The sequence below is a fragment of the Tupaia chinensis genome, unplaced genomic scaffold, assembly GCF_000334495.1.
Source record: "Tupaia chinensis unplaced genomic scaffold, TupChi_1.0 Scaffold000661_1, whole genome shotgun sequence".
Taxonomy (NCBI): Eukaryota; Metazoa; Chordata; class Mammalia; order Scandentia; family Tupaiidae; genus Tupaia; species Tupaia belangeri.
The window spans coordinates 1,387,645-1,403,971 of NW_006160183.1; the positions used below are offsets into that span (position 1 = coordinate 1,387,645).

Consider the following 16,327-nt stretch of genomic DNA (forward strand, 5'->3'; position numbering starts at 1 on the left):
ATACATGGCAATGATTTACAAGGTAATTATCATTCAGTTCTGCAATCATAGATGATTTTTATTTTTGCTTCATACTTTCACTATTATAATGTCATACTATTTATTTAAGCATTAAGAAAACAAAAAACTAAAACTCACAATTCACTATTAGAATACTATACTATTTATATAAGCAGTTAAAAAAAAAGAAAAAGAAAAAGCAACACTAAAACCTGAAATATATTCAGTAGCTCTGTACTTGCCATAAACCTATGTTTAAAAATCCAGTCCAGAAACATGAATGCTGGGTATTGTAGGCCAGATGATGCAAACTCTTGTTGTAAAATGCACCCTTCACTTCTTTCACAGAAGTATTAACCACAGCAGGCATTAAAGCAGTGAGCCAGCCCTCTGATACATTTACGATGCAATTTGATTTACAAATCTCTCAAATTTACTAGTCATTTTCATCCTGGGAAACAATTTTCAGTTAAAATGGCAATGAATCCAATCTAATTTTCTCAAAGAAATGCTGCAGTAATGGGGGTGAGAGCCTTTCTGAGAGCCCTAGCTCTCAATTCTTTACAGAAATGACCAGCAACAAAATCAAACATTCTGAACTGTGTTTACATAAATTCAACAGGGCAATATAGCAACAATGAATTCAGCTCATTTCTAGCGACCTCTTGGTGGAGTGTGCTGATACCTGGAGAGAAGCTGTTTAAAGTTGTTGGCGGAGGTGGGTGGGGTGGGGGGTGAAAGCAGAGAGCCCAGGATAACTCCTGTAAGTCAGGGTCTAAATTGAACCTCCTTAAAAGTTTCACTTATATGAGAAACCTGAAACTGTCGAGTTCACAGAAATAGACTAGAAGGGTGGTTGCAAGGGGATGGGAGTAAAGAATAGGGGGGTATCGGTCGAATCGTCCAAGGTTTCAGTTATGCCAGATGAATAAGTCCTGAGATCTATTGTACAACTTGGTGCTTAGAGTTAATACTGTATTGTATGGGGGTGGGGGTGGGAGAGGTTTTTAAAAAGTTCATGGCAAAAATACTATGAAAAAAACTATAAATGGGTTTGAGAACTGTTATACCAACATAAACTCATACTTCAATTCCATTTCTCTGCAAACTTTATATTTGCCAGACAGCCTATTAATTCACCAGAGAAAGAGACAGAGACAAGGAGAGAGGGAAATCACCCCCCAGTGGGGCATGATCAGGCCAGTTCCTTCTCCTTCTTTTCTCCATCCTGTTGGGACTTTGGGCATGTTCACATGCATACCTGACACATTCTTTAAGTCACTGGCACTCGAATTTGGACCATGCAGTCAGCTATGTGAGATCTGGCTTCTTCAACCACTAGGCCACAGGGCTGGACCTTCTACAAACTTTCTGAGGTCACTTTGTATACTTAAAAATTTGCTAAAAGGGTTGCTCTTATGTTAAGTTGTATCACAAAAATTAAACAAAATGCAGCTTCCATGGTAGGGGTAATATATATTGTGTGTTGGGGTTGATGGAATAAATACATAAATATATGTATGTGTGTATATTATATATTAAATACACTTTACATATTAAATATATTATGTATAGTATGCTATATGAGGGGACTATGAAAACATTCATGAAAAAATGGAATTAAAGTACATATTTATTTGGTGCAATTTTTTTTTAAATTCATGCAGTGTTTTTCATAATACTAACTTTTTCATGAACCTTTTTTGAAGACTGTTCATATTGTTTATAGTGTATGTAATATAGACATACATAGTTTTGCTAGACCATTTGTAAGTTGCAGGCATACTAACATTTCATTCCTAAATACTTCAGCTTTATTTCCTAAGAAAAAGACATTTTTCTACATAACCACAATATCAGTCAAGACATTTACCACTGAGAGAAAATGTCCTAAAACACAATTCATATTTAAATTTCCCTCACTGTTCCCAAATGTCTTTTACAGATCTTTAATTTCAGGGGCTAATCAGAACATAAACATTACATTTTGTTGTCATCTCTCTTTAGTCTCCTTCACCTAGAACAGTTTACTTATAGAATTTTCCATGATCTACATCAAGTTGTTTCTTTCCATTTAATTTTATATTAAATGATGAGAATACCACAGATTTATCAAAAAATTCAAAAATATAAAATATATCAAGATTTTTCTAGATAACTGTGTAAATGACATAAACATAAAATTTATAGGAGAGATGTAAAATATTCACTTATTAGGAATTTTAAAAATGCAAAAGAGAGTAGTCTTGACCTACCAATGACATACCATTTAATACCTAATAAAACAATAAGTTTGTTTTAAAATGGCATCATCTACTTTTGGCAAGACTACTATGAAACTACTTTATTCATTCACTGCAAGAGGCAATGACAGTTGACATAACATTTTCAGAATGTAATATTACAATACTTAGCAAACATCACTCAGATTCACATTCTTTGATTTGGCAATTCCTTAAAAATGAACTCTAAGTCAACAACTGTACAGAAATAAAGCTATTTTATATACTTATAGATGTTTCTCATTGTGTAGCTATATTATCCAACAGCTAGAGACAATATGATTGCCTAACAGGAGAATGGTCCAAAGAAGTATATAACTATAGCAATTTAAAAATGGTGAGGAAAAAAACACAGAAACATGGGGAGATGTGATATTACACCATGGAACAGAATGCACAAAACAACCCTGAATGTCTTTGCAGCTTGCAGGCAACAAAGTGAGAATTATGCTACACCAGGATGATGGGATTATGTATTTTAAGATTTAAAACCATTTTTTAACTGCTTCTTAATGACTTTTTAAAGCTTTCTCTCTGCTTAAAGCTCCCATTTCTCCCTCTCTATTGAGCTAACATATCTGCTCACTGAGGGAATAAAACGCCCTCATTCTCCACATCCTGCAAAATCTACACTAACACGCACTGCTATCTCCACCCTGCTAGGGTCCAGCTACCTCCAGATGTTATACACCTGTCACTACAAGAGATAAGGGCCATGCTATCCCTGACAGCACTGGAACAAACTCCATAAGGGAAAAAGTTGGGAGTCTCTCAGAGGGCTTTTCTAAGAACCCAAGCAAAGAGTGATTCTATCCCTCAAAGTACTTTTACAAGACACACACACACACAAACAATTTAACTACCCTAGTATTTTTGTCTAAATACCTGTTAACCTTGGATAAGCTGTAAAGAATAGCTACCACTTATGATGGCCCTGCCATGTCCTGAGTACCTTATGTATATGACGTACAATTACACAAGAGCTGCTATTACATACACTGAGTCACTATTATATGTCCATAAAATATTACTACATGAGATACCATTATGTACACATGTGCTAGGTAAGCACCTCACGTACATCCCTAATGCCATGTGGTAGTGGTATTCTTCACTTAAAAGAAGTCTAGGCTCTGAAGGTTAAATACCTATTTTGTTGCAGGTCATCCATCTAACAGTAAATGTCAACTCAGTATATCCACCCTGGCCTATCTACCCATAGTTCCCAGGGATGGCAAATAGCCTGAGTGTCACTTGTATCTGACTACGCTATATATGGAAGTCTCCTCACAGCTGTGGCCCCCTGCCCCCCACCTCTCCACACATCTGCCCCACAGAAAAGGTGGCTACTTGAGACTGATGAACTCATGGTAGGCCCATATATAACAGGATTTTATGTTTAATAAAGTGGATATGTTAAGTCTACCAAGAAACTCAAACTCATGTCCCCACATCTTCACTGAGTAGACTGCACAGTTAGGGATTTGTAGCTTGATCTCAGAGACTGTGGAGCCCCACTGTGATCCCAGGGGCAAAACTTCCCCAAACTTAAAGAGCCATTTTCTCCAAGCCAGGTGGCCAGAATATAAAAGAAAACTAACACATTTATAGTGTATATCTATTTGTGTAAAGTAAGAAAAAGAAAAGGATAAATATGCACACCCTGACACACATAAGCATATTCAGAGAATTTCAGAAAGGGTATATAATAAACTGTTCATGTTTAAAATGCTTATTATGTGGATACTGAATGCCAGGCACTGTTCTGAGTATAGGTTAAGTTATGCTTAGCCACAAAGGGGCAGACTGTGGTTACTCCTTCAATTTCTGTTCTCAGAAATTCTGGATTTGGTCTTTTATAGACAGGTCTCCACTAACAAAACAAGATGTTGCCATGATATTCCAGATAACAGCAATTATGGCAAGGAGGTGCTCCTAATAGAAGATAGGATAGAAACTTTCTCACTCAGCCTTAGGGGAGCTTACTTAATTTTTCCTTTTAATACTTCTCTGGCTTGACTTTATGGATTTATTGGTTAAAAAATGTAAGGACGATTGAAGAAAACCAAAAACAAAACCAGGTTCTGAAAGTCAGAGAAGCAGTGGCTTTTTATTTCCATGAGAAAAATAAGCTAAAATATTTTCAAGTGAAATAAATGCTTCATGACAGTGAGTTTTAAATATTAAGTAAATATTTATATGACACCAAAGAATATGTTTTACATGCTGTACTCACACAATACATTAAAGAAAACTTCTGTTCAAAACAGGAAAGAGGAAGCAGCAATTAATTCCCTCAGAGAGATTAGTCTGTGATAGCTTTATCTTCCCAGAGTCAACAATGCAAATAAGAAACATCCAAGAGGAGAGGCTTGGGACTGTCTGTTTCACTCTGTATGTCATCTAATCAGAAGAGCCCTGGTGACATTTCAAGATTAGCATCTCAAGGTTAATGTAAACAGTTTTGGTCTTCTTTTTCTTTACTTCTGAGTGATCTTTGCTGGGTTCACCACAGAGCTTATACTCTGCCCAATTGTGAAGACTGCAGATAGGTTGTGCTTTATAGAAAGAAAAAAAAAATGAAGACAGCAGACATCGATTGGGCAGGAGCCGCAGCACTAGGTGTAAACTCAAGTAAAATAGTCATTGTTGAACAATGGGAGAAAAGAGGACAGCCCCCCAAACTCTACCACCCCATCTTTTCTGATGCCCAGCAGGCTGTGCTGAAGGCTGGGAAGCACCGATGAACAGAGATATCACTGAAGCAGAAAGTCTGCTCATCTCGTCTACATTCATTCACTTTTTGATTCCCTTCATCGGCCATTCATGTTAGAGTTACATGTTAGAGTTGCACTACAACTTTACTGCATGTCTCTGGTACCCAGGAAAAGTTACCACTTCCAGGAAGAAGCCACAGAGCAAAAACCCTCCAGGCAGACCTGCTAAAAGCTCAGAGTGTTCTCATCCTGGGAAATCAGCCAACTGGGACACCAGCCAAGGGTGGGGCACCTGCCTCCCTGTTAGTGCCAGTGATGGTCTGAGATGAATCACAGGAAACTGAGCTATTGCTGAATTTTTGGGCACTTGGGCACCGTGGAACTCATATTCCATTGGGTCAGGTCCTGCCGTTGATCATTTTTCTAAGAAGCTGTATTAAAATGTGCTTGCATCCTAAGACTTCTGTGGCAGAAGCCTTAGCAGGTGTGTGTCTATTGCCAGATGCTAGCTGGTGGACATGGGAAGAGGGCAGTGTCAATGCCAAGTAAAGTTTGGTACTCCTCTCTCAAATACCAACCCTTTTAATGTCATAGGAGTTGCAGCCAAAAAGGTGACAGGGTTTAGTTACTGAAACAATCACCCCATTTAAGTGCTGTTTGTATCAGCTACCCCCTATCATCCAGTCGGCAGCAGAGTTCAGGAAGGTTAAAGCAGAGTGAGCTAAAAGTCATACCCTCTGATACCTGAGTGGCCTCTACCTACCTCATCTTGGGATCCATAAAACATCTCGAAATTAAGTGCCTATACAATTTCCCCAAATACTACAATGAACCAACTTTTTGTTTTCCCCAAACTCTTTCTATGCTAGAGTAGTTTCGAGCTTTCACTAACTGTACATTTAAAATAAAAAGGAAAACCATGACCTCTCTCAGTAAGATCTGTGTCCTGAGCAGGGTTCCCTGAAGCTGAGTATTTCTTGGACTATAGAGAGAAAGAGAGTTTCAGAGAACCAGAGGATAAGAAGAAAATAAAAAGCATTAAAAGAATGATAAGGCAAAGGCAAAGAAAAATAAAGAGGATCAAAAGAAGTAATGATGATTATTAAGTCACAAAGCCTAGGTTGGTAGTTGACTAAATGAGCCCCATGCTTTCTCAGAAAGCAGATGTACTTGTCTTATACAACACAAACTATACTTCCTGGTCTTTTTGTTCCTATAAGCTTGCCCTTTCTCCACTCTCCTACCTCTTAATTCAGGCCATCTAGTCTCCAGGGCAGGGCACTACAGCGATGGAGCTTCCTTAGGAAACCTCACACAGGCCTCATGTCTTTCCACAGAAACAGCTGTAATTGCCATAGTTCTTGTGGAATTTATATTTTTTTCCTTTGGCTTCAAAAACCTGCTTAAATTGGACTTTTGCTTATAAGTTTTACGTTCCACTGAGATAGTGACCTAAACTCTATACACAGAGAGTGGGATCAGAAGGTCCAAAGCAATAATGCTTTTAATAACTGAAAGCGACTCTTCATCCAACCCCTGCTCCTATAGAGTTTACAGGCTCCGACATCCACACACTCACACATACACATGCAGTGTCCCCTCCCACATCCCAATCTGGCACCATTCTCTAGCCAGGGGACATTATAATCTGGGAAACCTGCCAGATTTCCAGTTTATCCGGCCTTAGGGCCTTGGCAAGTCCCATCTACCCATGAGCTGTCTTCCACAGTGATATGAGAATGTTGGGAAAGAACACTCACTATGTGAGGAGAAAAATCTATTTCTAATAGCTCTTGCAACCAACAGAGACACCATCTTAAAGTTGTGCTGCATATCTACAAATTCCTATACAGAGAAAGTGAAAAATGCCAAGAGGAAAAGATGAGAAATCCTCCTCCTGCCCTTTGTTAAGTGAATCTCAGAAAATATTCTGAGGCGGGATCAGCAGTTAGCGTAATGACTATATCGCTGGACCCCCATGTAGTCGACCGCGGTTCAGGTCCCAGACCTGGTGGCTTAAACTCATGCTGGGTGCATGTGCGTGTGTGCCCAAGATCCCAAGAGGAGAATGGAGGAGAAGGGATTGCGGCGTGGCCAACCCCCCTGGGGGGTGATTTCTCGCTTTCTATCTCTCTGTCTTTCTGGAGAGCGCACACAAAAAAAAGAAAAAAAAAAAAAAAAAAAAAAACAGCTCTCCAAAAAAAGAAAAAAAAAAATCCTGAGGCTACAGAACTTAAGAAAGATCCAGTTATGATGATTCTCGGTCTAATGAAGTAAAAGCGGACATCAAATACCCCATATGCTTAAGCTATCTTTACCAGAGGAAACATATTTCCAGCCACAGGTCCTGCCTTGAATCTCTTTTTTTTTTCCGGAGAGGTTTTTTGCTACAGGGTGTGTGCGCTCTCCAGAAAGACAGAGAGATAGAAAGCGAGAAATCACCCCCCAGGGGGGATGGCCACGCCACAATCCCTTCTCCTCCATTCTCCTCTCAGGATTTTGGGCACGCACACACACGCACCCGGCGTGAGTTTTAAGCCACCGGGTCCAGGACATGAACCACGGTCGACTACGTGGGAGTCCAGCGACATAGCCATTACGCTAACTGCTGGTTCCCCTGCCTTGAATCTTAACTAGACTTCTTGGTAAATATTCTTGGTTACCAGAGCCTAGGGAACAGCAGGTGTGGCTCATGATTACCTAACTTCTTTCCTAAGAACACAACCTACTATCCCTTCCTCCATCAGGACAGCCTAGTAGTTGTGATTTAATAGAAGATGGCACCTTCTATAAGTAGGTTTAAGCTTAACTAGGAATAAGTAGCAAAGGTTTGACAGGGGTTAAGGTCTACCATACAGTTTTAAGAATCAAAGAATCCCCAACAACAGATCAGCACTGCCCCTGGCCAAAGCAATCTCCCATATCTATGAAGTACTAGTGAGTCTGACTACTCCTAACAGGTCATGAGATGCTCAAGAGGAGAACTGAAATCCATTCAAAGGCAAAATGAGGGGGGAGAACCACAGTTTCTTGGAGAAATAAGAAAGGGTTGAATGAAAGGCACGGTAGTCAACCTCCAAGATGACGTCCTGGTATTCCCATCCTTTTGTAGTCCCCTCCTACAATTAATAAGGATGACATGCTGACTAAGAAGATTCTGCAGAAATGACAGGGTGTGTTTTCTGAGGCTGGGTCATAGTAGACATAGCAACTTTCACCTTATTCTCTTTTGAATCACTAACTCTGGGAAAAATTATCTGCCATGTCATGAGGACACTCAGGCAGCCCTATTGTTAGGTCCATCTGGTGAGAAACTGAAGCATCCTGCCAACAGTCAACATTGACTCAGCCCTATTTCAGCCATGTTGGAATCTGCTCCTGTAGCCCCTGTCAAGCCTTCAGTTGATCAACATCTTTACTAACCCTCATGAGAGACCAAGAGCCAGAACCACTCAACTAAGGTTGTTCCTCAATTCCAGACTCACAGAAACTATGAGATAATAAATATTTATTGTCCTAGGCTGCTAAACTTGGAAAATTTATTATATAACAATAGGTACTTAATTTAAGAGGTAACAGACAAACTATCAGGAAAGACATAGAGTAAACAATGTTTTAACTGTAGGAATTGTTCATTGAATCAATACTCACTGAGTATGTGTCAGGTGCTGAGTACTGTGCCTATGGGAGAGAGACAGAGGAAGAAGGATAGGCCAAGTGATGTTTCACTCAGCACATAGAAACCAGGGCCTATGCACAAGTGAGGCTGACCTGGCTCCTGATAGCTGGGAATTCAGACACTGGCAAAGTGCCGGTATCCTACAAAATAAAATGATCCCTGTTGCATCCAGCTCCACTGTGTTAGCTTTATCCCTTAAGCTAGAAGCTTTAAACCTTATTAAAACATAAATCCTCTGGAAGGGCCATTATGAGTTTAATATGGATGAATTTCAGATCCTTTTGGGAAAGGTTGTGCTTCCCAAATAGGAAAATTATAGGGCAGGAAGCGTTGTAGAACCTACAGAGAAAGGGTGGCAGGAGATACATTTTGGAAATTTCATAGTCAAAGGCTCATGGTTGCTTAGCATATTTAAACAAAAGATAAATTCCATTGAAAAATTGAATATTAGAAATAATAGGTGTCAGTGACTACACAATGGTAGATTAAAACATACATGGGTCTTCAAAAAGGTCATGGAAATGCATGTGATTAAAATACTATATAGGTTTTAATATGTTTTGCACCAAAACAAACTTTCTCTTTAATTACATTTTACCATGAACTTTTTGATGTCTTCATATATATTTTTCACTATGTCTCAAAAGGATCTTATAGGATTGGTGTTATTATCTCTATTAAACACATGCGGAAATGGGGGCTAAGAAAATCTAAGTGATTCAGCACATGGCACATGGTCATTTAGTAGAATGTGATTTTGTCCCCAAATCAGTCAGACTCCTAAGTTCATATCATACATATCACACACACTGAAGAGTATGAAATGTATGTTTCCCCCTTTTTATCTCATGTACAAAAGGGAGTAAAAACAAGAAAGCTCAAGCATGCTGTTGATTTTTTTCTATTGGGGTGTGTGTGTGTGTGTATAACAAATATATACAAATATATGTGTGTGTATGTGTATATATGTATGTTTGTTTTGTTAATAAACTTTACTTCTCAAATGCTATAAATTTCAAACTTCCAAGTCATCGGAAAAGTCATGACGTGTCTTTCTATACAAAAAACACCAACGACCCAGTATGTGAAAAATTATTAGCAGACTGGAATTGGAGAGGTCAATTTCTTTCAAGTGTATATGGGGTTTGATAAGAAATTCTGAAAGCTTTCTTTGGAAGCCATGGTGCTGGCAAAGTAATAAAAAATTGAAACTCACAAAGACAACTCCCTCTCATACTGTAATACAGACACCAGGGAGCACCTGTGGGTGACAAGAGAATACGAGAGGTCCTACTTTCAGCTCATTTGTACTGACTTTGGTTGCTTCATGCAGAGCTCTGAAAGGCAGGATAAGTTAGGTGATACAGGAGCAAATATAATCATCAAACACGAACGACCTACAGGAACAAAAAGTCTAGATTTCCTTGAACCAGGCAAGGAAGAAAGTTTTAGATCAAAGTGTTTTCTAAATCTGATCTAAGCCATCTTGCGTCCAGCAAGAACACTGGCCATGAAGAAAGTCTGTTCTTCAAGGTTGGTCCCCTCCTTACCCCTGAGGGTATAAAGATTGAAGTTAATGTTTCTATTTTTAAAATAAACATTCTTTTTGTCCCAGCAGAAAGCACTTAGTAAAGACTCAGGTCAAATATACTACTGAAAAATCAGAAGTGAGAAGTTGAGATACTGTATTTGTGAATATGTGTCTATTCTTAAGGCAGGAGAACTAAAATGAAGTCATGACATCGTATCTTTGTTTTTTTCAAACCAACTTTCTGAGAAACAAAGATTGCAGTATTCAAGAAGGCATCTGTCCTTCATTGTAGAGCTGCCCTGGCTTATGTTTTGTTTTTTGTTGTTGTTGTTTTTTTTTAAAATCCTACTGCCTCTTCTGTCAATCATGGGAAGAGCAGGGGAGTGACCCTCCTCTTATAAGAGAAACTTGCTGATTTTCAAAAGCTCACACAATATTTTTACCCCTGGGGGGTGATTTTTTGCTTTCTGTCTCTCTGTCTCTGTCTTTCTGGCAAGCACATGTGCTCTAGAACAAAAACCTCTAAAAAAAAAAAATTTTTTTTTAAAGCCCAGAAGAGGAATTGTTCTTCCTTTTCAAAGACACAATGGTCATAGTCTGTTGTCAAATCTGAATTAGAACACAGAAGAACCTAGATTCATCCCATTAATATAATTCAATCAACATTTTCTTCTAAATGAACTAAATTCCGAGGTCTTCTTCTTACACTAATAGTAATTCTCACACTTCAGCATGCATCAGAATTACTTGCAGGGCTTATTGAAACATATATTGCTGGACTGCATCTCCAGAGTTTCCAATTCAGCAGGTCTGAGGAAGGGCTAAGAATTTCTTTCCACATCAGACAGGTAATGTGGGTAACAAGGTTTGAAGGAAGCCCATCTCAAACAACAGTATGAAAACCCAATCATTAGGAACAGCAGTTGGCGTAATGGCTATGTCGCTGGACTCCCATGTAGTTGACCACGATTCGAGTCCCAGACCCAGTGACTTAAACTCACGCCAGGCGTGTGTGCGTGCATGCCCAAGATCCCAAGAAGGGAATGAAAGAGAAGGGATTCCACACACTTTCTGTTTCTCTGGCGAGCACAGGTGCCCTATAGCAAAAAAAATAAATAAATAAATAATAAATAAATAATTAAGAAGAAGAAAAGAAAACCCAATCAAGTTTATAAACAATAAAAGAATTCTGAAATTTTGATTTCTAGTATATTCACAAGTGGTGCCAATGCTGCTGGTCTAAGATCACATCTTGAGCAATATCTAGATCCCATTATTATTTTTTTTTTTTTGGAACACATTTTTGCTATAGAGCACCTGCGCTCGCCAGAAAGACAGACAGAGAGACAGAAAGCGAGAAATCACACACACACACCCCAGGGGCGATGGCCATGCCTTCTCCTTCATTCTCCTCTCGGGATCTTGGATATGCACACACACACACCTGGTGTGAATTTAAGCCACTGGGTCTGGGGCTCAAAACGTGGTCTACTACATGGGAGTCCAGTGACAGCCATTAAGCCAACTGCTGGTTGTCACTAGATCCCATTTTCAATCTTATCTGAACCCTCTAAAAGTGATCGTTTTTAAATTGAGCTAGACAACCAATCTCACCATTACAAGAAAAAAATAGACATACAGATTAATAGAAGAAAATACAAAAACTAGGCTATATAAATGCATTAAATTAATTTTCAAAAAGACAGGCAGTTCAATGGAGAAATGACAGTCTTTTCAACAAATGGTGCTGGAACAATTAGATATCTACCCATATGAATAAAAAAGCATATATCTATACTTTATACCATATATAATAAATTTAAAAGATTATAGACAAAAATTTTACACCTAAAACTACAAAACATCTGGAGAAAAACAGAAAATCTTTGTGCCTTGTGGGTTAGGTAATGATTTATTAGCCATCACCCTAATTCTCCAAAACAGAATTAACATGGGATGATTTTGTGTATTTCAAGTCACTTGTGGTTCTGAGATTGTCCAAATGTGTTCCACCCAAATTATCAAGGTATTTGCATTAAACATGTAATGCCTGGACTCCATGGTCATGAAGAAGGAACATCTAAACCAAGTACTTCTCAGGCAATGTAACACAAATGCTAAAATTTCAGAACAGGTCTGAAATTATTTTAGAGCTAGCATTATTTGAGAATTTCATCATCTCAACCACCACTCAGTAATGTCAAGAAAGGCAAATATCTTGGCCCTCTTATTCATGACATTAAATTAGCTTTCAGGGTAAACTCAGCCTACCGGGTCAAACAAGTCCTTACACCATACTCTGTAGTTTTATTTGGCTGTGTTTTGTCCTGTTAGTTTATTAAGTTCTTTAAAAAACAGAAACTGGTGGTTAAATAGAATCTTTGGTATTATGTGGCTTGTTATGGCTTAAGCAAAGCATTTTCAGAGTTATTACATTTTTGACAAAGGTATTCCTGGAAAGCTGCATGTCAATGAACTTCCTATCAATCAAATTCAATTCAAAGTACTTTAAATGCTATATAAAGGAGCCCCATGGTAAGTACTTTTGAAGAGTGACTACACTTTTCAGTAATACTAATAATTACATCTTAATCAACTGCTTAGTAAATCTAAAGTTTAACATAGCAATTTCAATATAAAATAGAGGTTGTTTTATGTTTCTTTAATTTGAACGTTTAACAAGGAAGCCTGGAGAATTTTATTATACATTCTGTTTATAGTTAATGTTCCTTTATAATGCATACTTTTGTAAAAAGAGGGATATTTTATTGCTTTAAATGTGGGGTACTTCTGTGTTGAGCTAATGAGAGAGGGTTTGGGGGAAGAGAGAAAGAGAGAGCGAGTTGGGGCATCGGCTGTGTGCTCCTAGATGAGTTCCTTACCTGCTGTGGGCTTCAGTTTGTTTATCTCTATGTTAGAAATATCAGACTAGGAGATTTGCAAATCCTTCTAATCTGTGGTATTCTAGGATTTTACAGTTCTCTGTAGAGTCTGGATCATCTGAAGTTGACATTGTATAGTCCTAGAACCACTTTATTAGTGCTTTAATCCAGCTTGGTACAATCTCAGAGAAAGAGGTGTGGGAGTACAGAGCTCACCATGTATGGTTGAATAGGTTGTACACTGTATAAAAGCTCTTAGCCTTTGTGATATTTGCCTCCAGCACAGGTTTGCATTTGCTCAGCTGGGGCTCCTATCTTGTTAGATGCTGCATGGTCTAACTTGGCCCTAGTGAGCAGCAGAGCACAAATCTTTTAGTCAACACCTAAGTGTGGTCCCATACCCAAAGGGTCACACTTCTGGATCCACAGGTGCCTCAGCTGTGGCATGGAGACCAGAAACACATACTGCCTCATTTCAATAAGGCAGGCAGGGTTGAGGGGGAAACTGTAGAAGCCCAAAGACTTGCAAGGTAGAGGGACATATCTGAGATAACGGACTAGAAACACTACTTCCTGTGCCATCTACATGAAGTTGGTTCCTAGATGACCTCATTCTTCTCTAGAGTCTTGGGTTAAGATTGCCTAGAGCAATGCTTTCAAGTCCTGGCTGCTTACCAGAGTCACTGGGAAGTTGGTACAATCACAGACTGGAGAGGCTCCCCAAATCCCCTTGGATGAAGCATAAAACTCTGCTATTTTCACCAGCTTCTCAAGACATCTGTTGCACCTGGCACAGTACCAAGGACATCACAGAGTTTGAAGAACACTGGTTTAGGGGCATGGTCTGGGCACTATGTATTAAGCTGCGGGAAGGATTGGAGCATCACTCACAGTCATGACCAGGAATAGACACCAAGGGATGTACAAAGACACCACTTGAGGCATTCTGTCATGGTGCCAAGTAAACATGGTCCCAAGCAGAAAACCTGGGAGCCACCACGTGGGCAAAGATAGGCCAAGAAAATGAGCCTAGTAGTTTGAGGGTGTTCAATTAGAGGAGTCGTATTCTCAGAGGTACTCGAGAAATGCCGATTCTCTCACTTGTCCACTGGCCATTGCTTCTCATCCCCACCCACTTCTCACCTTGAGCCAACAGAAGTGTGAAGAGAGACCCAGCAGGAACCCAGCTGATCTGCATCTACCTCCTCCGAATCCATCTCACTCTCTGCCCTCTGCGTGCCTGAAATAATCTTTTTTCCCTGCATGGCTTGTTAGGCACTTGGTCTAGGATATCATCAGACCAGGCATTCAGTAATCCCTGGGGAAACTGGGGCAGACAAGAATAAACCCTAATGACCTTGAAAGCAATTTCTTCTGTACCCAGAGTTCCTCATGCAAATGTACTGTGACATCTTTATCAGCTATACTCTAAATTAGAATATGAGAAGCACAAATAAACTCAGAGAGCATAACTGAAAATCGGCCAGTAAACTTCAAAATAAAATAAAGCTTTTTATAATAACCCAAGAAAATCAAGTGCACTTGTCTAAAGACTAGAGATTGGTTGATGTCCATCATGGGTAATAAATCACTGGATCTATAAAGCAGTAATCTGTTTTTATTCCTAGTGTTAAAACTAAGCATTGGTTTGGGGTAAATATATTTAAGGCGAAAAACAACTTAGCCGAAGAGAGCTTTAGCCTCTGATCAAAATTTCAGTTTGGAGAAAATTATTTTGTTATGTTACCCAGGATACAATTTAGAAATAGACATATTTTCTAAAGGTTTATTTTAAGCAAGTGTTTGCTTCATAATATCCAGGAAGAAATAAACTTAAATAGATCTATAACCATTTATAAAAGTTGGTAATTCAAAAATCAATGTTGTTTCTATTTAAATTCCAGTAGGTTTCTTTTGCAGTTTGAGAAGCTGATCCTAAAGTTTGCAGATGAAAAGTAGCCAAAACTAGCAAAAAATGTTGAGATACATGAAAAAAAGCATGGGTGCCTACTCTATCAGATATCAAGATTTATTTCATAGCTAAAGCAATTATGATGGTGTGTATTGGCTCTGGGTGATAAACCAAAGGAAACAAATCAGAAATAAAAGGTTCAATGCAGAAAATATAGACTAATGACAATATAATTCCAGGTCCACAGGATATGAAATTGGAAAAATCAAAAGACCACTAAATCCAAATGTAAAAAGCAAAACACCTAAACTTATTTTAAAAATAGAAAAAAAATACTTATGTGTTATTTAGGTAGAGAAGGATTTATTAAGCAGAATATAAAAAGCACAGACCAAATATAACCTTATTAAAATGTAAGACTTCTGCAGAGGATGATGCCCTAAATAAATTATAATGACAAGCCACAGATGCTGAGAGAAGATATTTGCAACAGATAACAGACTCAGATTTAATAGTTTTGTGTGTGTGTGTGTGTGTGTGTGTATGTGTGCATATATATTTTTTCCCTGAGTTTCAAAGTGGAGTTAATAAAAAGTAGAAAAAGAGTCCAGGGCTATGATTCTCAGGTTAGAGGATAATGGCTGGTATCCTTTCAAAGGTGAAAAATACATTTAAAAAAACTTAGTATTTACATTTAGTCACTATACATCTTTACAATGCACAACACAATTTACCCTGCAGGAATAGGTGTGTATCAGTAAAGACAAAGATATTACTGCATACATTAGCCTCAGCAAATAACTTTTAGCTTTCATGTTAATTAAACATATTGTTTTTTCCCCTTGTTCCCCTCCCTCCCTTCCACTGAGTTCAATGTATTAAAAACTCCTACTATCAAGAAAGAAAGAAAAAACCAACATTGCCCCCCCACCTCCCAAAATAAGCAAAGAATATCAACTTTCTTAAGGGAACATAAAATTGGTGAATAATACTAAAAGAACCTTTCACTTTAAAGGCAATCAAGGAAATGGAAATTAAACATTCATGGGATGACACACTGTGTTAATTGGTTAACAAACATTAAAATCTGATATTACTAAGTATTGGTGAAGATGAAAACAAACTCTTGCATTCTGCTTGGTAGGGACGTAAACTAATACAATCACTTTGAAGAGCAACTTCGCAATTAACTAAGTTGATGAAGTACATATTCTACAACTCAGCACTTCCTTCCTAGTGCATATCATAGAGGAAGTTGCTCACGTATATCCAAAGAGACACAAAGATGTTCACTGGGACATTGTTGGAGTCCAAAACTGAAAAG

At 38.4% G+C, this 16,327-nt stretch overlaps 1 protein-coding gene and 1 non-coding gene across 2 annotated transcripts in view; both read right to left on the minus strand.

The window, feature by feature from the left end:
• The window catches only part of PRKCE (protein kinase C epsilon), a 582,018-nt gene that overhangs the window by 224,945 nt on the left and 340,746 nt on the right, over positions 1 to 16,327 (minus strand). The gene's annotated exons all lie outside the window — the stretch shown is intronic.
• On the minus strand, positions 11,048 to 11,146 carry LOC114009915 (small nucleolar RNA U13). The gene has a single exon (XR_003551306.1). It is a non-coding gene; the product is annotated as a small nucleolar RNA U13 (small nucleolar RNA).